General features: G+C 36.4%; 1 long non-coding RNA gene and 1 pseudogene across 1 annotated transcript; one reads left to right on the top strand and one right to left on the bottom strand.

Annotated features, from left to right (window-relative positions):
- Nucleotides 1-906: 906 nt before the first annotated feature.
- On the top strand, nt 907-25,389 carry LOC123567698 (uncharacterized). The gene is made up of 3 exons (XR_006690803.2): nt 907-943; nt 11,658-11,920; nt 25,219-25,389. It is a non-coding gene; the product is annotated as an uncharacterized lncRNA (long non-coding RNA).
- Nucleotides 15,076-16,034, bottom strand: LOC102129706 (E3 ubiquitin-protein ligase makorin-1 pseudogene; annotated as a pseudogene).
- Nucleotides 25,390-25,682: the final 293 nt, after the last annotated feature.

A 25,682-nucleotide genomic window follows, 5' to 3' on the forward strand; every position in this document is an offset into this window, starting at 1 on the left:
AATGGAGACAGCCACCTGAAGAAACAGTTCAAAGAGACTATTGCTTAGACTATAGCTCACAGTGCTTCAGGTGAATGCAACTAGTAACTGGAAGTAGTGATACTACGAACTAACGCTTTTCCTTGTAAGCCCGTCGAAATACTTGATTCATTTTTAGTACGTGCATATTTTATTTTGATAAAAATAAAGCAATGTTGTTAGATATAAGGATGGAGCAGGAGAGATTGTGGAAGAAAAAAGAAGTGAAATAATAAAAGGAAGAAAGATTCTGGAGTATCTGGTTTCGTATTCCTTTTTGTTCTGATTTTCATGGTTGATATTCATTTAAAAACCTGAACATTTTTATTTGTGATATGCAGGGTTAAGCAGCCTAATGATCATGAGGAAAACATCATCCAAGCAAGTATAGAAGTAAGCATTGTTTGCTCTTATAAGAAGGAGAGAAAATTCATGGAACGATTAAACAGCTAAAAAGCACACAGAACACCATTATATTTTGTACATTAGTAGGCCAACAACAAAACAGTAATATTGATTCTTTCCTAACAGAAACCAAAGATCAATCTCTTGCCCTAGAATAAATAGATTTATTTCCAACAGAAGGTAAGAATTAATTCTTGCATACAACATTTTCTTGACGGGTAAACCATCCTTTATTTTCCTCAAGTCTCATGATCAATGGCTGTAAATTTACTAAACAGAGAGGCAGAAGAAGTTTACTAAAAGCAGTTTTGAAGAGGAAGAGAGATAACAAGTCTGTGAACACTGCTCCTCTGACTCCCATACATCACACTAGAGAAGGAAACGTTGTGGTGACAACAGTCAACTGGAAGATCAACACTAAGGCCCAGTGATTCATCATCATCGTCAATCCATTGGAAAAGTCTGTTCTGGAACTTTCTGGCTGTATTTGTTCTGATTCATCTAAATACCAAGGTGGTAGGTATTTGCTGTAATCATCTTCAAAATTGATTTCATTATTGAAAGCTTTAGCAGTATCATGAATATTTAATGACACTAGAGAAAAAATAGGCTTTAAAATATATCTCAAAATTGCCAATGAAAATGCTTAGATGGCAGACAACAGTTTCCAAGGTGAAAAGTTTTATTGAATAAATGCAGAGACAGCTGTTGTCTGAAAATTACATTTTTGTCAGTCCCGAGTGAGACATGTTCTTACACATCACAACATTAATAGTCACATTGTGTTACTTGATTTAGTGCAACATAATGCAGTGTGACTAATGCAGCCCAGTGGTACAGATTCATGTAAGAGAAAAATCCATCACCTAGGAAATGCGGAACAAAGATTCACTTTTCTGAAAACAAAGGTTAAATAAATCAAAGTTTTCTGAAAAAGGAAAAGTCATGCAAAAGAGAGTTTTATTCCAAAACACATTTCAATCACCTTTGCAGTGATTCCCTGGATACATTAGAGAAGGGAATAGGCATCAAACATGAAATCCTTTAAGCTGTTTGAACTAAGCTGTACTTAGTGCTTCTACAATATCTTCCTCTGTAGTACCAATCTTCTAAAGCAATAGCTCCTTCATCAGTCTTACTATGCATTGCCCGGATGACTGCTACACAGGCCCAGTTGACACGGTAGTGTCCTTTCTCCATCAGCATCTCTAAAAATATACTTAGGCTATTGAGGAGATAACAGAAAACTACCTTTAAAGTCCACCTTTTATGGACTACTAAAGAGAGAGAAATATGCAGGGAAAAAGGGTCACTACAAGCCTATGGTTGGTTTTTTGTTATGTTTATTTATCTGTATTCTTTCCTTGTCAAGAATATATGTGAATCCTTTTCTATCTAATAATATGCATTGGACAGGTAACAAGATATAAAAATTGGACCTCTCAGTAAATACTTCGAAACAGGAAGAATTTTTATTTTACTTCTCAGGAAATTGTATTAAAAAATGTAAGAGGAAAAAGTCCTACATGGGTATTTGGACTTTACTATCAGCACCAAAGTCGTTATATTCTAACAAAATGAGGTCATTTTAATATTGTCACTTCAGGTACTGCTCAATGAATGTCTTCTTTATTTCCTTTGTCTCAACCCTGCAATATTGCTAATTAACTCAGAGAATATTTTAAGTCCAAATGCTAAGTAATTGTTAGAAGCTTTTAAAAATTTTTCCTAATTGGACTATATGCCCTTAAGCTTATTTTTCACAATTATTGAGCATTTACATTTTTGTTCATTACTTTGTATACATTATGCTATTTGATGCAGCAAGACTGCAACATGCATATTATTATTTCCATTTTCCATATGAAGAGGTATGGTAGAGTTGGTATTTTAGTACAAATTTGGTGGCTTCAAAAATACACTTTTGCATCACCTACAGTAGAGTGATTCCAACATTAGAAATATTCAATAAATAGTCATAGACTTTAAAAGTTGAAAAGGACTAAAGTCTTCATCTACTTCAATGTCCAAACAAGCTACTAAACATCTATATAACATTTTGACAACTGGTGATCCAGGCACAGTGGAGGATTTCATTGTTAGAATCTTATTTATTCAAGGTTATCTGTACTACTGGTGGGCAATTCAAACCAACAGAAAGTTCTTCAAACTAAACTGAATTAAGCCTCCACAGACAATGTCTAATGACATTTGCATGTTAAGTTCAATGCAGTCACCGAATATAAACTAATTTTTTTATTTTTATTTTTATTTAGTTATTTATTTATTTATTTTTGAGAGGGAGTCTCACTCTGTCACCCAGGCTAGAGTGCAGTGGCACGATCTCAGCTCACTGCAACCTCCACCTCCCAGATTCAAGTGATTCTCCTGTCTCAGTCTCCCACGTAGAATTACAGGTGTACACCACCACGACTGGCTGATTTTTTGTATTTTAAATAGAGATAGGGTTTTGCCACACTGGCCAGGCTTATCTCGATCTCCTGACCTCAAGTGACCCGCCTGCCTTGGCCTTCCAAAGTGCTGGGATTACAGGCAAGAACCACCGTACCCAGTCAGATAGTAAATTAATTTAAACAAGCACTGCCTGTGCTAGATTGTTACACTGACAGCTTCTAATGAACCACAGCTCCCAGTATTCACGTTCTTGTATAGTCTCCTCTCACACAAAATCTCAGCTTGGTCATGTTACTTGATTTAGCCAAAATATTAGTGGCAAGCATGGTGCAATTGGAGGGTTAGCACATTGAAGCTTATTCTCTTGGAAGCCAGGGTCCATGGTGTAAAGAACCTGAGCTCGTCACTGAATGAAGAGAGGTCATGTAGCAAGACACCCTGGAGGATAAGAGGTAGTCTTGGACACTGTAGCCTTAGCCAAACTCCCAGCTGATTGCAGCCTTATGAGTGATCACAGCTGTATCATGAGAAATAATTTGTTTTTATTTGTCACTGCTAAGTTTGGAGATGGTTTGTTATATAGCAAGAGACAATTGGTCAGGCCCTCACATCTATTAAAGGAGAGATACCTGCAAGTAACTAAAACACACATACACAAAAGAACAAACACATATACATTATGACAATCAAATTAGCTTTGCCTTCATCAAGGCATCCGTCCCAACTTCCGTCAGGAGAAGATTTTCAGATCTTTTGACCCCCTTAGATGGTGTACCCAGAGTGTGTTATTGAATCAGTTTCATATGTAAGTGGTTCATTTAATGAAATGATCTTGTTAAAGAGAATGTTGATGATGATAATAATATGTATCACTTATTGAATGCTTATTCTTATTAGGTACCAGGCACTATGCAGATTTATTTAAATCCCTTTAACAGCTTCCTATACATGTACTATTATTTTGCCTAGATTTTAGTTCCAAAAACTGGGGCACAGAGTTATTTTGTGAGTTTCCACAAGATTGGCAACCCCAAATTCAAAACCTAGGTATATCTGGCACTGAAATTTGTATCTTTCTCCACTATATTCTCCACAGATTCACCTCAGGTAATACTTTGAGGATACACAGTGAAGTAACCTCAAAACATATATGTAAGTAAAATGAATTGTCCTCTGCGAGTTAAACTATGAAATCAATACATAACATATAATATAAAAAGTAAGCAAAGCTATATTAAGGAGACAAGATGAATTTCAGGCTTGAGCAAAATATGGTTGATAATTAATGTCATTAAATACACCTAAGGACAGAGTGGAAGCAATTTAAAGAACAGACAAATTTAGAAACTGAAAAAGAGGTGTCAAAGCAAAGCAGTGGCAGAGCTAATTTAGAAACTATTCCGGGGGAAAGTATCCCAACAACTGTATGTTCAATTGATGTTGTAGGTATTTTTCCATGGGGAGATTGATTCATAAGGTGAAACAGAATGATTCAAGTATTGATTTGATCCATTCAGCTGATTTTCTTTGTTCTTCAGACACCCTTCTGATTATAATTTGACTTTTCATGGCCCATGGTAGGTCTGTAATTTGGTGTCCCAGTTTCTGTACTTCAGTCTAATTAAATCTAAAACACTACGATAACCTTGGCTGACTCCATTAAGGTGATACTGCGCTGTGGTCTCTGGGTATTTGGCCAGACCTGCCATAGAAATTTGACCTCTTTAAATGTGAAATTTGTCTTTCAATTAAAAGGTATTAGTCTAGTCAGTGCTTGTCTCGTTTATACCCACATTTAAGGAAATCTCTAGTCACTCCCCCTATTGAATGAGCAGGGAATTATTTACCCCTAGCCTTATTCCTTGCTGAATGAAATAAGGTTGCACAAATCACTTACTTATAACATAGTATAATATAGAAAGGAAGTGCCTGGGCTCCAACAGCTACCTCTGGGATTCAAATATGAGCTCTGCACAAAGTAGCTGTGAATTTCTTTTTTTTTTTTCCACTTCATTGCCACTTGGAGATACCGTGCTGTTTTGTTCTGGTTTTACAAATTGAAGGTTTGTGGCAAACCTGCATTAAGCAAGTCCATTGGCATGATTTTCCCAGAAGTATATGCTCACTTCATGACTCTGAGTTACACGTTGGTAATCCTCATATTTAAAATGTTTGTATCACTATTATATTTGTTATGGCGATCTGTGATCAGTGGTCTTTTTTCATTTATGAATCATTTATGATGTACTGTTTTCTCTTTTTTTAACTTTTATTTGAGGTTCAGGCATACATGTGCAGGCTTGTTATATAAATTGCCTGTCACAGGGTTTTGGTGTACAGATCATTTCATCATTCAGATAATAACCATAGTATCAGATAAGCACTTTTTCAGTCTTCAACCCCCTTCCACTCTCCAACTTTAAGTAGGTCCTGGTGTCTGTTGTTCCCTTTTTTGTGTTTATACATTCTCATTGTTTAGCTCCTATTTATAAATGAGGACATGCAGTATTTGGTTTTCTGATCCTGTGTTAGTTTGCTTCGGATAATTGCCTCCAGCTCCATCCATGTTGCAGAAAGGGACATGATTTCATTCTTTTTTAGGGCTGTGTAATATACCATGATGTATATGTACCACAATGTTTTTATCCAGCCTACCAGTAATTGGCATTTAATATAGTCTTTGCTGTTGTGAAGGGTGCTGAATGAACATGCATATTCATGTGTCTTTATGGTAGAACGATTTATATTCCTTTGGGTATATACCCAATAATGGGATTGCTGGGTAGAGTATTAATTGTTTTAAGTTCTTTGAGAAATCACCACAGTAATCTTGTGTGATCAGTGACTGAACTAATGACTGAGCTAATTTACATTCCCACAATGACTGAACTAAATTACATTCTCACCAGCAGTATATAAGCACTCCCTTTATGGCTGCAACCTCACCAGCATCTGTTGTTTTTGACTTTTTAAATAATAGCCATTCTGACTGGTGTGAGATGGTATCTCACTGGGATTTTGATTTCCATTTCTTTAATAATTAGTGATGTAGAGCATTTGGCCATATATATGTCTTCTTTTGAAAACTGCCTGTTCTTGTCCTTTGCCCACTTTTTCATGGAATTGTTTTTCACTTATTAATTTGTTTACGTTCCTTATAGTTCCTGGATATTAGACCTTTGTTGGATGCATTCATTTGCAAATATTTACTCCCATACTGTAGGGTGTCTGTTTACTCTGTTAATGGTTTCTTTTACAGTGCAGAATTTGTTAGTCCCATTTATCAATTTTTTGTTTTGTTGCAATTGCTTTTTGAATCTTCATCATGAAATCTTTGCCAGGGCCTATGCCCAGAATGGTATTTCCTAGGTTATCTTAAAGGGTTTTTATAGTTTAAGATTTTATATTTAAGTCTTATATCCATCTTGAATTGATTTTTGTATATGGTGTAAGGAAGAGGTCCAGTTTCAATCTTCCACACATTGCTACCCCTAGCACCATATATTGAATAGGGAATTTTTTCCCCATTGCTTGTTTTTGTTGACTTTGTCAAAGATCAGATGTTGGTAGGCGTGTGGCTTTATTTCTGGACTCTTTATTCTTTTCTGTTTTTCTATATGTCTGTCTGTGTACCAGTACCATGCTGTTTTGGTTACTGTAGCCTTGTAATACAATTTGAAGTCAGGAATGTGATACCTCCAGCTTTGTTCTTTTTGCTTAGGATTGCCTTGGCTATTTGGGCTCTTTTTGGCTCCATATGATTTTTAAATAGCGTTTTTCTAATTCTGTGAAAAATGTCATTGGCAGTGTGATAGGAATAGCATTGGATCTATAAATTGCTTTGGACAGTACGACCATTTTAACAATATTGTTTCTCCAATCCGTGAACATAAAATGTTTTTTTCATTCGTGTCATCTCTGATTTCTGTGAGCAGTGTTTTGTAATTTGCTATAGAGAACTTTCACCTCCCTGGTTAGCTGTATTCCTAGGTATTTCATCTTTCTGTGACTTATTTTAAATGGGATTGCATTACTGATTTGGCGCTCAGCTTGGAACTCATTGGTGTATAGGAATGCTACTGTTTTTTGTACATTGGCTTTGTATTCTGAAACTTTGCTGAAGTCGTAAGTCATCAGATTCTCCAAGGTTGAAATGAAATAAAAAAATGTTAAAGGCAGCTAGAAAGAAGAGACAGATCATCTACAAAGGTAACCCCATTGGGCTAACAGTGAACCTTTCAGCAGAAACCCTAAAAAGGGTGTCTATATTCAGCATTCTTAAAGAAAAGAAATTTCAACAAAAAAAATTGATATTCAGTTGTGAATTTTTTATTTAATTTAATTATTTATTTATTTATTTTGAGACAGAGTCTCACTCTGCTACCCAAGCTGAAGTGTAGTGGGATGTGATCTCTGCTCACTTCTGACCTCAAGTGATCCGCCCACCTCAGCCTTCCAAAGTGTGGGATTACAGGTGTGAGCCACCGCTGCCAGCCCCAGTTGTGAATTTCTACAACTCACTAAACCATGCCCTAAACTAAACTAGTTTTCATGTCTACAAAACAGAAGTAATAACATAATGCCTAGCACAAAGAACTGTAAACCTTAAATGAGTCAATACACATAAAACGTTTAGAATAGTGCATGGCAGGTAGTAAGCACTCAATGTTAGTAGTGATTATGGTGATGATGATGATGATGACATTGATAATGATGGTGTCTGGTTCATCTTGGCTCAAAAAGATGAACTGAGCTGTAAAAAAAAAAAAAAAAAAGTCTTTTATCATTTACGAAAGAGACGTAGAAAAGATCCACCAGTTTCTGATCTAAACTAGATTATGTCAAGCTTACTGTTTCATGAGTAGAATGAGAAAACAGGCAAAGGTGGTCAAGGAGAGGAAAATAAATCACACAAGTAGAGACAAGCAAAAATGAAAGAAACTTTGAAACTCCTGAAGCATGAAGAAAGTATCCTTCTTTCCAGATTTTCAGTTTTTGGTTAGTTCTAGTGCTTCTGAGGTAAAACTTAATTTGTTTCTTGTTATTAGATGATTATGAAATTGCCAGTTGTGTCCTTACTATACACAATGCCCTTCTCCCCACAGCCATTTAATTGGCTTTCTCATTCTTGCATCTGCAAAATGTACCTTTTGGAATGTGTATCATTGAATTTTTTTTGAGCTACTCCAGTCTTTTCCATCTTGTTCTGCTTCTCTTGGCATTCATCATTTGAATCTGCCAAATCAATAATGTGAACAGTGTTATAACTGGAAATAAGAAATGATCTGAAATTCACAGGAAATTAGACTGAAGTGAATATAGGAAATACAATCGCCTCCCAGACACAGAATGGATTTTTATGGGCTCAGTAAGATATGCCCCAACCCCCACCAGGACCTAAACCAGAAGCATTTAATTACTTAGGGTTATCATTTCATTAACACAAATTCTTGACATTCACATCTAACAGCTGATCCTCAGCTTTCTGCTTATTTCTCTCTTTTTGTCGGCTCCTGTCTGTTCTCCGCCTCTCAGTCTTTCTCCTTTGTTTTTGTTTTTCCTTAGCTTCCATCAAAGCTACCACTTCTAAAGCACTGAATTTTAAGCTCCCTCCTCAAATCTCTAAGGAGTCTATGCACACTTTCTAAAAACAAAACAAAACAAAACCTGTATATCATACAGCTTAGATTCTAATGGTTAAAATTGAATTAATGGGAGCAGATTGATGGTATATTGCCACTTTAATTAAAGAGGGTTATGGAATGGCATTTTAAATAGCAACATCATTTTCTAAATTGACATAGCTCCATTATAAGGAAAAATCCTTAAATTGAACCTCAAGTCAAACAGTTTATCTTCCAGTAAGACAGGATATTTTAGTAAATTTTTAATCTGCTGACAAAATATTCACTACAAAATAAAAGGATTTTCCCTATTTTATTATTTTTGCCTGAATCTTAGTACTAGAGAGGCTCTAAAATTATTTCCAGATACTTCAAAAAATAAATTTTAAGTGCTCCACGACTAGAAGGAAGCAGAAATACATTTCTGGACAAATCTAGTGGAATAGCTACAAACCACGTTTCTAAAAATAGTTGTTTCTATTTCTTTTGACAGATACATCATACCTTTCCTATGATCTCTCTTGCATCTTAGAAAGGAGCCTCGGGTCATTGAGTCTTAGCACTAGAGAGAATTGTTTGAGATTTAACTAGTGTCAAACAATTTGGTCTGGCAAAGTCAGACCCACAATGCTGGCCTTAAGTTAACAATCTGAAGCATTTTTCACCCGTATCTTGCATTATTTGCAAATCAGCTCCAATATCTTATACCACTCATATAAAGTTCTTGACTCAAAAATCTTAGGATGTGGAAGTTTCATTACGATTTCGGCAAGGACATTATGCTATTTTTAAGATAATGAAAAAAATCCTCTCCTTTGTCATTTTTAAGATTGGTGTCCTAGAACAAATCAAGGAACATATTTTTTACAGAAAACTTTTGAATTTTGGGTTACTGAAAAAAAATTTGTTTTGCTTTGTTTTCAAATTATAAAACAATTTAAATATGTATACAATAGTAGAGAATAACATAGCACACATATGTTTACTAAATATCCAGTTTTATTAAATTTTAAGATTTCAGTATCTGTACTTCAGCTTATTTTTAAGATATAAAACACAGAGGTGAACCCTCTGAGTATTACTCTGATCCATTTCTCTCTTTCTCTGAAGTAGCTACTATCATAGTTCTCTCATTTATTATTTTCATGAATATTTTATTTGTTTACTGAATGTTCATGTATCTACAGGAAATATATAGTGCTTATATGGTAATAAAAATAATAATCTAAATAGAAGCATGTTGAAACTTTCTTGCAACTCGTTTTATCTTGTTGGTAAGTGTAGCTCTAGTTCATTTGTATGAATGGCTATCATTTCCCATTTTACAAACACGTTGCTGTTTATTTGTTCTACTATTGATAAACATTCTGATTGTTCTCAATTTTTCCTACAAACGACTCTACAATGAATGCTTTTATCACACCTCCTTCTGAACTTGAGTGAATTTCTCTGTGGTATGTACTTAGTAAAATAATGTTTAGGTTATTTGGGGTGTTTTCTCTTCAAAATGGCCATACCAATTTTAGACTCTATGTATACTTAGAGTTCATCAGAATGTACAGAAATTCTCATTTGTCTACATCTTCAACTACACATGCTATTCCCAGATTTGTAATTATTTGTGCAACTAATATATATATGTGTGTGTGTGTGTGTGTGTGTGTGTGTGTGTGTATAAAATAGTTTGTTGATTTTAATTTTTATTTCCCTGATTATAATAGAGGGAAAATTACTGCATTAGTTTCTCTAACTATTATAATAAGTTACCATGAAGTTAGTGTCTTAAAACAATAATACAACTTTGTTTCCTCACACTTATAGAGGTCAAAAGTCTAAAATTTGTTAGCTAGGCTGCATTCCTTCTGGAAACCAGGACAACTTTGCCTTTTCAGCTTCTAGAGTTTGCCTGCATACCTTGGCTCACAACCCCTTCTTCACATTCCTCCAAACTCTAGCTTTCATCATCACAAACCCAACTACTTTCTTATCCTCTGCATCCCTCTTATATGGGGGCCTAGTGATTACATTGTACCCACTCAGATGATCCCAGATCATCTTCCCATTTCATTACTTACTTTTATAGAGTCCCTTCTACCATGTAAGATAATAGTTATAGGTTCCAGGAATTAGATGCAAACAGCTTTGGAGGGGGCCTTTATTTAGCCTACCAGAAATAGGTATTAACAATTTGGAAATTCCTCTAAAAAACTTCGTATTTATATCAATATACCTATTATTCTCCTAAGTTGTCTTTTGCTAGGTGATTTGTGACGATTTTGTTTTTAAGGGAAAATTTTATGAATAGTGTCAATTATAGACACTAAAAATGTCTTCTAGTCTGTGGTATGTGTTCTTACTTTTGATTTTGTGCAATTTAAAATTTTTTACTGTTTTGAAGTTTTTAATCTTTGTGGGTACATAGTAGGTGCATATGTTTATGGGGTAGATGAGACATTTTGGTATAAACATGCAATGCATAATAATCACAACCTGGAAAATTGGGTGTTCATCCCCTCAAACATTTTTCCTTGTGTTAAAAACAATCTCATTGTACTTGTTTAGCCATTTTAAAATGTAGAATTAAATTATTATTAAATATAGTCACATCTTTGTGCTATCAAATACTAGGTCTTATTTATTCTTTCTAACTATTTTATTTTTGTACTTATTAACCACCCACATCTCCCCCACCTCCCCTGTACTCCCCTTCCCTGCCTCTGCTGGTCATCCCCCTACTCTCACTCTTCATGAATTCAATTGTTTTCTAGACTCATAGAGACACCACCTTGATGGTCCTGGATAAGATCCAGAAGAATTCTTTGGATTACCAGAGAGTGACACTTGTTATTTTATCTTACTTTCTCCCAAACAGAGTCTGTCTCTCTGTGTGCTGAGCCGCCTGGAACTGGGGATGTGGTGATGCAAGCACCCTTGAGGCTGCCACGACTGGGACTGTGCTAGGTCAGACCTGAAGACAGCACAACACTAAACCTTGTCCAAGGCCCTTTCCTTCAGGGCGGCAAGCTCCCCCAGAAGCTGGGAGTATCCAGAGATGCTGTCTGGGAGCCAGAGACTGGAGTAAAAAACATGAACAATTTACCCGATGTTCTATTCTAGTGTGGCTAACCTGGCACTCAAACCACAATACAAAGTCCTTTCTGCTCTTCCCTCCGCTTTCCATAGGCAGAGGAGCAGAAAAGCCTCTTCCTGTGGCCCCCACCACCTCCAGTCCACAGTGAATTCTGCCAGACCACCATGGATGTTCACTTAAAGCCCATGGACTCTTCCATCAGCTTGTGGTGAATGCTGCCAAACCTGGGACTAACCCTTCAGGGCACTGCGCTGCTCTTTGGCCCAGGGAAGGTCTGGAAATCCTATCCAAGAGACTGGTCCTGGACTCAGGGACCCCAAAAGCCTGTTAATTTCTCTGCCTTACTGTGGTCAAGCTGGTACCAAATGTGCACGAAAAAGTCCCCTTTACTTTTCCTTCTACGTTTCTCCAACAGAAAGAGTCCTTCACCATACCCAGCACAACTGGGATTGTGCTGGGTCACCCTATACCCAGCATATGTAAGAGCCCAAGGCCCACAGTGTACTCCCTGGGAATTACTGCTGGTTTTTCAGGACCAAGGAGCTCTTCAGTCAGCAGGTGATGACTCCTGTTAGAACTGGTTCCTTCCCTTCAAGGCAGTGGGCCAGCATGTGTATAGAAGTGTAGTCTGGAAGCTAGGGCCTTACCACTCTGCCTGGTGCCCTATCCAACTGTGGCTCTGCTGATATCCAAGATGTAAGACAAAGTCCTCTTTACTCTTTGCTCTCCTCTTTTTAAGCAGTGGGAAGGAGTCACTTTCATTTCTGTGCGCTGTACTGCCTTGGGTTGTGGGAGGGACGGCACAAGCACTCCCCTAGCTGCCCCCAGCTGGTAACTCCCTAGGTCACATGCCACCCTAGTCAACTGGCTCTGAGCCGAGCCTAACACTAGGAGTTGCCTAGGAATTGCATGTTTGTGTCCTACACTGCCTTTCAAGTTTACTTTGGACCCCAGAGTTCTTTAGCCCATAGTGGCAAGGCTTGCCAAGAAATCAAGTTCCGAATGCTGGGACTAAAAATTCCTCTCTGACTAGAGCTCATCTTAATGCTCCCTCCATGTGTGGGTGCTGACTGAGCCCAGCATGGCATTATTCTCCTCTGTGACAGGGAAGCACTGAGTTTATAATATAAAGATCCCCAGAGGCTGGGCTCTGCCTCCGCAAAATGCACAGATTCTCTTTCTGTGCTGCACAGTTGCTGCAAGGGTATGGGGGAGGGGTGACATCAGTAATTCAAAACTGTCTCTCCTGCCCTCCTCAATGCCTCTTTTAAGGATATGAAGTTAAAGCAAGATGTTGTGGTTGCTCACTTGATTTTTGACTCTACTGATAGCATCTTTCTGTGTGCAGATAGTTGTCAAAATGTGATGTTCCAGTTGGTAAATAAATGGTGTAGGCTTCCATTCTGCCATCTTGCTTTGCCCTCCCCCACAGTTTTAAATTTTATTCACTACCCCCTAGTTATTAATTTTATAGCCATCTTCTCCTTAACAGTATGTTCCTTTCTTATTTTTAAAAATTAGTCACACCCCTTTAAAGGTTTTAATGTTCTATTTTCACATTTGTATTCATCCGTTCTCATGCTGCTAATAAAGACATACCCAAGACTGGGTAATTTATGAAGAAAAAGAGGTTTAATGGACTCAGTTCCACTTGGCTGGGGAGGCCTCACAATCATGTCAGAAGGTGAAGGAGGAGCAAAGCTTTACATGGTGACAGGCAAGAGAGCGTGTGCAGGGGAACTCTCCTTTATAAAACCATCAGATCTCATGAGACTTACTATCACGAGAACAATACGGGAAAGACCCACCCCTATGATTCAATTACCTCCCTCAGGGTCCTTCCCATGACACATGAGAATTTTAGGAGTTACAATTCAAGCTGAGATTTGGGTGGGGACACAGCCAAACGATATCAACATTTAAGTCTTTACTGTTCCTACAATTATTTTTTCTGTATAATATGAACCAGAGTAATTTTTCTTCCATTTGAATAAATTGTTCCAGCATTATTTATGGAATAATCCAGTCATACACAGATAACAATGCTGCTTGATTTACATATATTCATAATATTCCATACTGTTCCCAATGGTGAATTTGTCTTTTCCTGCATTGAGAATATATTATCTTAATCATTGCAGCTTTAAGCTAATTCTTGGCCTCTAGTAGAGCAACTCCTTCCACCTCATTATTCAAAATTGTGTTGACTCTTCTTGGTTCTTTCTTTCTTCACTCTTTCATATAAAGTTAGATGTCAGCTTCCTTAAAAATTCCTGTTGGATTTTCTTTCTTTCTTTTTTTTTCTTTTCTTTTTTTTTTTTTTTTTTTTTTTTTGAGACAGAGTCTTGCTCTGTCACCAGACTGAAGTGCAGTGGTGTGATCTCAGCTCACTGCAACCTCCACCTCCCAGGTTCAAGCAATTCCCCTGCCTCAGCCTCCCAAGTAGCTGGGATTACAGGTACACACCACCACACCCAGCTAATTTTTTTGTATTTTAGTAGAGACGGGGTTTCATCATGTTGGCCAAGATGGTCTCAATCTCCTGACCTCATGATCCACCCGCCTCGGCTTCCCAAAGTGCTGGGATTACAGGTGTGAGTCACAGCGCCCAGCCTCTGTTGGAATTTTAATTGGGATTGAATTGAATTTGTAGATAATTTTGAGGAAGTATCATCACTCTGTTATTGTAATTTAATTCATCAGCACTCTCTCTACATATACATACACACACTGGTCCTTTTTTTATATATATATTTTCAATGTTTTATAATTTTTCTCCAGAATGGTTTTGCCCCCCCCTTTTTTTTGGGGGGGTGAGACGGAGTCTCCCACCACTTTGTTGCCCAGCTGGAGTGCAATGGCGTGATCTCCGCTCACTGCAGGCCTCACCTCCTGGGTTGACACGGTTCTCCTGCCTCAGCCTCCCGAGTAGCTGGGACTACAGGCGCCTGCCACCATGCCCGGCTAACTTTTTGTATTTTCAGTAGAGATGGGGTTTCACCGTGTTAGCCAGGATGGTCTCGATCTCCTGACCTCATGATCCACCCACCTCAGCCTCCCAAAGTGCTGGGATTACAGGCTGCCCCTCTTTAATTAAAAATAAGAGGTAACATTGGTTTTGTTCCATTGAGACTGGAATTTTTATTTTGTTTGCTTTTTTATTATTATTATTGGTGCCTAAAAATCCCTTTTAATAATTTGTCCATAGATGCTCTTTTAAGTTCTACATAGATAAGCATGTCTTCAAATAGGCATATTGTCATTGTTTTCTTTCCAATTCTTACCTCTCATATATTTTCTTGGCTCTAGTAAGGACTTCATAGTTTTTAACTATAAGCACAATCTCATCATCTTCCTGACTCTAAGGAAACCTCTAAAATTTCATAATTGATTGTGATTTTTTTTTGGATTGGTATTGTTTGCCAAGTTCCATTTTTCTTTTTTATTTATTTTTTGTTCTGTTTTGTTTTTTTATTTTTCTAGTTCCCTTTTTCTTTTCTTTTCTTTTCTTTTCTTTTTTTCTTTCAGAAAACTGACTTTAAGATTTATTTTTCTAACTTTTTTCAACAGGGAAAACAACACACTCCTCGGGGAAAGGTGAGGGGTTGAAAAGACAGGCCCTGGGTAAAAATTCTTATGCCCGCACCTGGAGTTGATAGGCCTGCCTAGGAGAGAACACAGGCACTGCCACACCACCACAGGGAACAGCTGCTGTCTGGGGTCAGCAGACCAGTTCACAGCCATGCAGGGTTGCTATAGATCCAAGTCGTAAAAATCTTCCAACTCCTCATGAAACAAGTCCCACTCATCTTCAGAGTCTTAGTTCATCATCCCCACTTGCAGCTAAAAGCATAAGCAAAAATTTGCCCAGCTCAAATGTGACAACCTCTTCTTCATCGTTGTCAAAGGGGCTGCTGTTCTCTCTTTCGTCAATGAGTTCCCAGAAGTGGTTCCTTCATTGGGCCGGGTATCTGCTTGATGTTCCCACTTTCTGTCTCTGTGATTCCTCTCTATGGCCATCAGGGTACACATGCTTGTAAAAACAGCTCCCTCCAAATGGGAAGCTCCCATGTCCTTCATCAAAATACCTGCATGCCTTGTTGCTCATTGCCTGTTTGTATTTCCCAATGAGTTTCTGCTTCTCTTCTTTCTCCTCCCCCCAGTACTCACTTGGAATGACAAAGTTAGATGTGATCCGGCATTCTGGGCAGGACTTTATGATCTTGCTCTCAAATTGCTTAGCACTCCTCCACTTGTGAATGCACCTGAGACAGTAGGTGTGGCTGCAGTTGGAGAGGATCCCGAAGCGGTGCTCTCAGGGGTTGACTTTCTCATAAATCACCTCCATGCAGATCCCACACATGATTTCCTTGCTGCGCTGCATGGCAAATGAGAGCTCCATGTCCTTCTCATGGGCCTCAATGCACGATTTTATATGCTGTGGTCTCTGGGCAGCATCCATCGGATGCAAGACCTTTATCTCAAAAATCAACACAAAATGGATTAAAAACTTAAACATAAGATGTGAAAATGTAAGATTCAAAAACTACTAGAAGAAAGTATGCAGCCCGGATCTGCCAGGGCAAGCCTGGATCCTGAATTCACTAGAACTGAGGCCTCTGGGGCTGGCCTGGTACCAGGGTTCACTGGGGCAGGTCTGGTGCTGGAGTCCACAGCAAAGTTAGGTGCTCACTTTAATCTTCTTTTCCCACACAAAGGGTATCTGTCTCTGTCTGTCTCCATTCTATACTGCCTGGGCTTAGGGGAGAGGTGACATAGGTAATGTGATGCTATCTTTCCTAATCTCTTCAATGCATCTTATTTCTGTTCTCCATCCAGGTGCTGTAATAGCTCACCTGGACTTCTTAGTTCATGTGAAAGTATTTTTGTGCATAGATAGTTATTCAGATTGTTGTGTTTCTATGAGGGGGTGAGTGCTGGAAGTCCTATCCACCATTTTGCTGATGTCTCCTATAAAGTGATTTTTTAAAAAAAGTTCTCAAACAAACCAGCATTTTCTCTAAAATCATTCTGACTGATTATATTAAACACAATTTAAGGTGAATGTCCAGCACATGAGCCACAGACACATAGAACTGCTCTCACATCTGTGGAGCTGGGACCATACAGTCAAGTGATGCTGATTTATCTCCAATTATCTTAGCCTCAGCTGTGTGTACTTATGGAGGACATTTGAGGCAAATGAGGTTCTTATCTCCAAATATGAATTTGAGTCCTAAACACTGCTTATCTCCTACTGTCAACTCTAACTGAAAACATGTAAACTTGACACCTATGAAGAGGTCACATTTTTCCTTTATACAGAAAAGCAAAGGAAATTGGCCTATAGACACACAGAGAATCAAACATAGGAGATCATACAGCCTCTGAAAGAAAGCCCCAGAAGAAAATACTTGCCTTACTTATTCTAGGACTTCCAGTTCCTTGTCCCAGTCCCTCATCAGGTCAACAAACCATCTTGCTTTTCAGGTTGTGACAGAAGTCTTTAAGATATTTATGTGTTTTGTCTAATGCAATTTAAGTAGATTTCTGCTACTGTCAATCTGAGGAGGCATAAATATATGCCCATTTAGCCTACATAATTTTTTCATAATAAAGTTCATTGATATTATTGATTTCTTAACAGCACTATAATGCCTTGAGTTTGTGCTATATTTAGGCAATTCCATGCAAACTTCCCAAAATGCTATATGAAGACACATCACTGAAGGAATATCTTCTACTCTCAGGGACGTTACAGTCTAATAAGTGATTACGAAAACATGAAGAAAACACAAAATATTTTATGAAGTATGTTATGTAAACTTTTCTATGTAAGCATCAGCATTCCTACTGCTCATGTTTTCCTTAAAAAAAATTTATTTGCCTAAGTTAAAGATTCTAGCCAACTTAATACATTATTTGTGAGAGTTTTTTGATGGAGAAGAAAATAAGATAAATTTTTGTTAATTCAAAATAATATCTCCTTTATTCTGAATGTCATACTTCTGTCAAAGGCTATTTATTCATATGTACCCTCTTAATTAGCAAAAAGAATAATACCATGAGTAAATTACTTGGCAGACGAAGACTTTGAGATCCAGTAAGTTTAGGTGGGTGACATGGATTATACACCCTTCCAGTCAAGCAGTTAGGCCTACTTCTGTGCCTTCTGTATCTGAGTGTAGTTGTCTCAAACACTTTAGGCAGAGTTTGTAAGTGGTTTCATCTAAAAAATTTTCCTGCTCTTTGCCTTTTAAGAACCATATTCTCCCAAATAGGACAATTACTGAAAGAGAAAAACAAGGCATTAGAAGGGCAGCATATATCCACATTAGTTTTCATGTTATGGTCTGATACCCACACTGTTCACTGGCTGTTGCATCAAGGTCTATCTGAAATACTTATTTGTTTCAACTGAGTTTGCTACAAATTAACCAAAACATAAGTAGGAAGTTAAAATTAAGCTTTCAGAAAGGGATAATTTGTAAAATTGTCTTTGGATAACTACCAAATAGAAAGAATAAAGTTAAGATCATATTCATTACTTTCAGAATATTAAGTGAACAGAAACAGAAACAAATCATTTTCCCTGGACTTGAGTCACACTCTTAGAAAAGCATCATAATATCTTTTTTTTTTTATTCTCAGGGGTGAGTTTAATGGTTCAGTGTATTTCTTCCAAGTTTTTTGAGGATAACTCCTATAAACTAAAAATCTAAAACAATACAATTGTAATAAAAGTCTTTGGTGTCAGAATCCTTAGGTAATTTGGACTCATCAATAAAAGAAATATATTTATAAATAAAAGAAATACATTTATATTTCTTATTACCATCCAAAGGTCTATTCCCAATAAGTGTATTATAATTTCAATTAAGAACCCATTCTTTATCTAGATTTATACTCTGTAAAGTATTATGAAAATCTGTAAAAATGCCATATGCTTTGGCTTGATTTTTAAGTTTTGATTTTGCCAAGGTATAATTTTTTCAGAAATAATGTAAGGTCAAAACATTTCTGTTGAAGATGGAGATACTTTTTAATGGAGCAATATATTTAAAACATAAAACACTCATTTTTATCAGTAAAACATTGTCCAAGTAACCAATTAAACAAAAATGAAAAAAATGAATAAGGAAAACTACAATTGGCCTTTAACATGGTCTAGTCTGCAAAATTAGTAATTATGGAGACTTGTCTAGCCAGTCATTTCTGTAACTTCTGTTCCCAGAAGTTCAGTACCTCAGAGTTATCACTAATGACCACTTTTACTCATAAAATTCTCATAACTATTTCTTCTACTAGATCTACTTTTTTTCTAATTTTCTAATAATCCATTTCCTTGTCACCTTCACGCATTTGGTTTATATTTTGTAACATGGCAATCAATTAAGCCCAAATATCTTTTTACTGTTATCCTTTTCATTGAAACATTTCTTTTCTGTGCATTCTCTATCTTTAACAAGCAGTTGATGGTAAATTCCAACTAATGCTAAATGCTGAGTCAAATCAGATTATAAATGTGACAAGAACAATCTAATTGTTAGTTCTCACTTTCTTCTTCTCCTACCACTGCCTGCGCCTGAAACCCTTATATCATAAGGTATGGTCAAATTTGTTGTATAGCCTCACTGACTGATACATCATGAGTTCCTGTGTCTCAGAATCTCAGGACAAAGGCTTCTTAATTATTATTCCCTGTCTCCCAGTGGTGATATTACCGAATCTGTTGTTCTTGGACATCATTTTTGGGATTATAGTGTAGCAGCATTATAGTCACAGCTGAATAGTTTACAGAAAACCCAAAAAGATATCCTTTGTATGTATATTACCTGTGTTGTCATTGACACCTTCAAAGATTTGGCTGCTTTGGTAAACTACGTAAAATTCTGGACAATTTCAAACTGTCAATATATTTTCACTGTAGCCGAATGTGTTCTATTATTGGCTCTGCATGATTAAATAACATCTGCAAAAGTCCTTATGTCTCTTTGACATTCCATAGGCCTTTTAAAAAATTATCATTCACTACTATGCAGCCACAGAAAGGAACGAAATCATGTCCTTTGCAGGGACATGGATGGAGCTGGAAGCCATCATCCTCAGCAAACTAATACAAGAACAGAGAACCAAATACCACATGTTCTCACTTATAAGTGGGAGCTGAACAATGAGAACACATGGACACAGGGAGGGGGACATCATACACTGGGGCCTGTCACGGGGTTGGGGGAGGGAGTGCATTGGGATAAATAGCATGTGAGACTTAATACCTAGGTGATGTGTTGATAGATGCAGCAAACAACAATGGCTCAAGTTCACCTAGGTAACAAACCTGCACATCCTGCACAAATATCTTGGAACTTAAAATTTTAAAAATGTTAAAAAATTATCATTCGTGTCTTATATTCCTATCCTTTCTCTGTTTCATTAATTATTGTAATACCTTAAAACTTTCATTTTTGAATAAATTTTTCAATCTCTTTATAGAATTGTCAGAAATCATTTTAACTTCTGAACATCTCTAAAACAGGAGACCAAGTATATAAAAGAATCCTTAAAATATTTTCAAGAAGTCCTTGAGATATTTTTTCTTCTCTATATTTAAATAATAAAGTGAATCACAACACAGAATATGTAATATCTATTACATAATGTTTCCTCTTTTAAAAGTATGTATATTTTACTAAAACCTCGTGATTTATGACTGCAATAGTATATCAAAATTCATCTAGCAAGGAAGCATCTAGAAATTTTATAGAAGAGCTGCCAAAGCTCAAGCTTAATTTTCAGTTTTCAATTTTAAGCTATTTTTTGAAAAGTGTAAGTAGGAAAACATGTAAGATTTTAAAAGCCATAGAATTCCTAAAATGATTAAATAGCATTAGGCCAGCCATTGGCAGTAGCCAAAGGCAAAGAAAGAGGTATGCTAATAAATTCAAAAAGCAAACAGTAAAGTCAAAACATTTTATGAATCAGTATCTATAGTCTGTACTAAGGAGTATCAAAGATTTAGGCTGGCAAAGAAATACAGAGAGCAAATAGATTTCCTAGAAATCTGGAAGCCTAAGACTTGGACAAGAAGAAGCAGGTCATCCTGAAGGGGATCTTGAAAACCAGAAAAGGCTCCAGCAAAAAGAGTGAGAAACAAAGCAAAGAGCCAGAAGAATAAAAATGGACAGACGCTGAAAGAGCAGGTTTTGCATGAGGCATCTTTTCTCTGCTTATTAGGATCTTCAGAAGAAAAGAGCAAATGGCTTTCAGGCAAAGCATGAGAAGCCAAAGGTTATTAATTCTCTGCTTTATAAGCTATACTCTCATCCTTTTCTTCAAAGGCCTAACATCTTTGTCACTTGTAAATCTAAAGACTTACACTACAGATCCTGCAAAGGTGTCCAAACCAACTCATTAAGGATGAAATTATTTTGTGTGAGTAGAACTTCACTGTATATTATCAAAGTAATGTAAAGGCAAGTGAAAAAATTGTATACCTAGTTGCTTTTCTTTTTTTCTCATACTCGGGTGAGGAAACGTTTTTCAAATCCACAACGAACTGTGAGTTAGCAGCTAATACTTGATTTACGGTATGGTGGGAGAGGTCCATTTTATAGACATTACTGTCTACCACAGGGAATATAGGATTATTTTTCTGCTTAGAAATGTCAGTTTCTCAGCTTCTTGAGGCTGCTTTGAATTCCCTTAGCTTCTGCAGTGATACTGGTGTTGTTTATTCTTCCTTAACAGGCAGGGGAAAGGGCGAGGACACATGGTGGTCCCCAAGAGTCCTTATAATTGTGTCTGCAAACAAAAAGCCAGTTTGCTCAGTTTCCTCACCTGGGCACCCTCCCACCAGGTCAGGTAGGAGTTAAACTAACTCCAAGCATTGTCTCTCCATATTGCATTTGCCAAAGTCAAACGGTCAGGGAGTCGAGATCTCATGAGAATTGCTTACTCAGACCACTGATATTGACAGTAAATAACATATATGCTCTTTCGCAAAGGGGGAATTTTTTATATTTCTTATTACCATCTGAAGTTCTATTCCTAATCTTATACTTGCAAAGGATGTTTATAGTGCCAATGTGTCAGAGAAGCTGTGAAGCTAAACATTTACCTTTGGTAATACATGACCTTCTCAAACTGGATTCCACGAGAAAATTAACTCAGTAGGAGATTATTTGATTGGCTGTTTTCTCAGTTTTCCAGTTTCACATACCACCATACCACAAGCATAGGAGAAAAGAGAGTTCATGACATATAATAAGTGCATTGGGGCAATAGGGTTTAATTCTCCCACAGAATCCCTTTGGAGAAGGACAGCACAAAGCCTCAAGGTTCACATGATTTTCAAGAACTGTGAAAGACAGGAGATTTTATCCTACTTGCAAGCTAACAAATTCATTTGCCACAGTCATTTAGATGCTGGCATAAGAGATGAGACTCCTGGATCAGAAGCATAGGACTTTACTATTCACAGCACAGCAGGCAGCATTGATTTCATGTTTGCATTGTGATCCTTCACCCTCTAAGTTTCACGGGGATAATGAGGAGTAGTCCAAATGGGTGTACACATTCTCTAGGTCCATGTAACTGCTAAAGAACCCTAAGGTTCAGAAACCCTAATTTTTGAAATGGTCTGCTAGCATATCTGCCCAATCTTTTACCCAGAGAAAAATATTGTCTTTACTATCTTGGCTAGGGGAAAATTTAGCCTTCTGCTCCAGAAGGAGACACTATCTCTGTCTTCTGAAACTATTTGTTATATCAATCTCCTTGCAAAAAAAAAAAAAAAAAGTTCAGAGCAAAAGTCTTCAAGGCATCTTCAAAAGACATGCAGAAACTCAAGCAACCCATGGAGAATTGTTGCCCATCAATGATCAGCCTCACAAAATCAAAGATGTTTCAGTCCCATGGGTACACTTCCCCCATTCTCTGATAAAAGAAAAGCGATACAAAGAGGAGTAACTGTAAGTGAGTATCAGTCATGGCAAATAGTCGCTGTGCAGAAATTGTCTCTTACTTGAAATAACTGAGAAACAAATTAATCTTGGTAAATCACGTAGCAGAAAAGTTCAGGTTGGATATAGAGAGTGTGCACTCTAAACTATGTGTATTTTTTAACCTCTTACCAAGAACAGCCACCATACTGTATGAATAAATGAAACATTAGAGATAGCCTTCATAAGCCTACAGTTTTAATTTCTTGATTTGGGGGCCTATGACACAGGATTGCAGCTGTGCTAGTCATCAAGAGTCTGAGAACTGTACACAGTTTTGGCAGCCTCTGCAGGCCAGCAGTGAAAGAAATCAAGTCAAATTTCGTGTTGCTAAAGGACCCCTGGCACAAAACTTGTCAGTTACACTGGGAGTCGGGGGAGAAATTTATTACAATTTCAGTTTCTGCTGTAAAATTTTCTTTGTGGTATTTCCCTTTTTGGTTAATGAGTGAGATGTCTGAGAGAATTCTGAAGCCTGGGACATATGTCCCATAATATAGTGGAAGACACAGGAGTTGACCCTCATTGCTAAAAGATTAAACAAATAAAATTAACACAAAAACTAACATATGAAAATAGTCCTTGTATTGAACCCCTCAGAAAATGTTTTAAAGGTGTGAATTAAATGAATCAAAACTGATTAATGAAATTCTCTCATTATAACTTTGTTAACATATCCATTTAAATGGCAAAAATCAAACCTCAAATATGTATATATTTGAGAAATATATTTGTTTCTAACAGCCTGAACTACCTCACATATTCTCTTTGGAAAATGACAACATAGAGTCATTAAAAGCATCCTTAGTTAAAAATTAATATACCTCCTTCAAGCTCCTGATATTGGCTGTAATTAGATACCACATAGAAAAGCAGCAGTTACTGCCCTTGTGAATCTATTAGTTTGAATCATTTTTTCATTCAGTGTGAAATTTCATTGTCAAAATCAAGTTAAAATAACTCAAAGGGAGTATTAAGTTGATTCAGCCAACTCTTTTAAAATAAATATAATTCTAATTCTCTAATATTTAGGATTATCTTTATCATTTTAAAATTACTTCCCTCTTAGTTACTGTTTTGTTATCAGAAACATATATAGGTAGATAAAATCCAAAGATAAGCTGTTTTATGTTTACATAAATATACTATTGATAAATTTGTCAAATCTATAATCAAATCATTAAAATAATATCAGGAAACAATTAAGAACTAGAAAACAAATGAAAATGGTATACAGGCAAGTCATATATATCTGACCTAATCTATGCAATAAACCATACATAGCCATACATATGAGCACACACTCATTTTGATTTATACACACTTCTAACAAATTTAGGTATGTGGTTTTCAAGATTGCAAAAAGATCAAAAGATCAAAATAGTAATAGAGAAAATCATATTGCAATGCAGACAAGTGAAAATGAAATAAAATAGAACAACAAGCACATGAAAATGTTCTCAACATACTTAGCATCACAGAGAATTACCACAGGACCCAACAATCACAAACCTTGCTATATACTGAAGATAAATGAAAATAGTCCACACAAAACATTATACATGAATGTTCATAGCAGAATTCTTCATAATAATTGAAAAATGGGAAGAACCCAAATGTCCATCAAATGTTGAACAGGTAAATAGACAATGGAATATTATTTGGCATCAACACAATGGAATATTATTTGGCAATAAAAAGAAACAAAGGACTGATTCATAGTACAATGTGGAAAAACCTTGAAAGCATCATGCTATGTGAAAGAATGATGTCATAAAAGCCCACATAATGCTTGATTCCATGTATATAAATGTCTACAAAGGCAAAGCTACAGAGACAGAAAGTGGATTATTGGTTGCTAAGGAAAGACTAGGGTAGTTGGGAGTAACCCAACTGACTGTTAAAAGGTTAGTACTAAAGATTTTATTTTGGGGATGGATCAAGTTGTTTTAAAATTGATTGAGTGCTGGATATGGTGACTTGTGCCTGTAAACGCAGCTATTCAGAAGGCTGAGACCAGAGGATTGCTTGAGTCCAGTTCAAGACTGGGCTAAGCAACAGCAGAGTGAGACCCCATCTCTACCAAAAAAAAAAAAAAAAAAAAAAATTGATTGAGGTCATAGTTGTGCATCTCTGTGACTATACTAAGAATCATTGAATTATACAGTTTTTAAGTGGATAAATTGTATGGTATGTGAATTTATCCCAACAAAGCTGTTGCAAAATAAATAAATAAAAATAGATTACATTACAAACAACAACAAAGGACACCATTAAGCTCTCTCTGTCCTTTGTCTAACAGAGTTTCCAAAGGCAAAGCATTTCTTCTATAATTGTATATTTCTGTTAAAGAAAATAATAATTATTCTTTGCTATAAAATATTTCTAGCATCCCTTATACAATTAATGTAATTTTTAAAAACACCACCTTAATCGTTGTAAGTGAATTGAAAAGAAAATATCTACACATTTCAAATAAGATATTTATAAATATCTCCTAAATAAAACCATGTGTACTCTACTTCCCAAGAATGTATAATAGAATATATTATTAATTATACTGCCCCTCTAGCAGTAAAAAAATATGTAAAAAGAAAAATGTTTGATGATGGTATTGTGTACATTTTTATATATTCTATTGTAACTATTTTATTTGCTTCTCTAGGCTTTTCACTGAAAAGAATGCCAAATGCCTCTCGAAGTAATAAAGAGACTGAACTAATCTAAAATTCTGTTTGAAACTCTCAAGTCACTTGGAACCAATATATGTTATCATTATCCCATTCCAGTCTATCCTCATTCCTGTCCATCCTCAATTACCGTAAGTAAATGATACAGTGTTAGGAAAACTAGCCTTAGCAATTTCTGTAACACAGCATGCTTAATGTGGTTCCCCATAAACTCTATCCTTTAAACATTTGTTAACTCAGCTTCCCTTAGTCTTTCTTTTAAGTGATTGAAATGGAGCAGTAGACACAGCTACTGTGTATTAAAATGCACAGTGAAGTATGATTCTTCTTTTACCAATGTTTTGCATTATTTAAGGATTGGAAGCATGGAAGAAATTTGCATATTTTAGAGACTATTAAGTAAGGATACATGTTTCTGAATAGATTGTAAATATATCTA

This window comes from Macaca fascicularis, chromosome 11 (assembly GCF_037993035.2).
Source record: "Macaca fascicularis isolate 582-1 chromosome 11, T2T-MFA8v1.1".
In the NCBI taxonomy this organism is placed as follows: domain Eukaryota; kingdom Metazoa; phylum Chordata; class Mammalia; order Primates; family Cercopithecidae; genus Macaca; species Macaca fascicularis.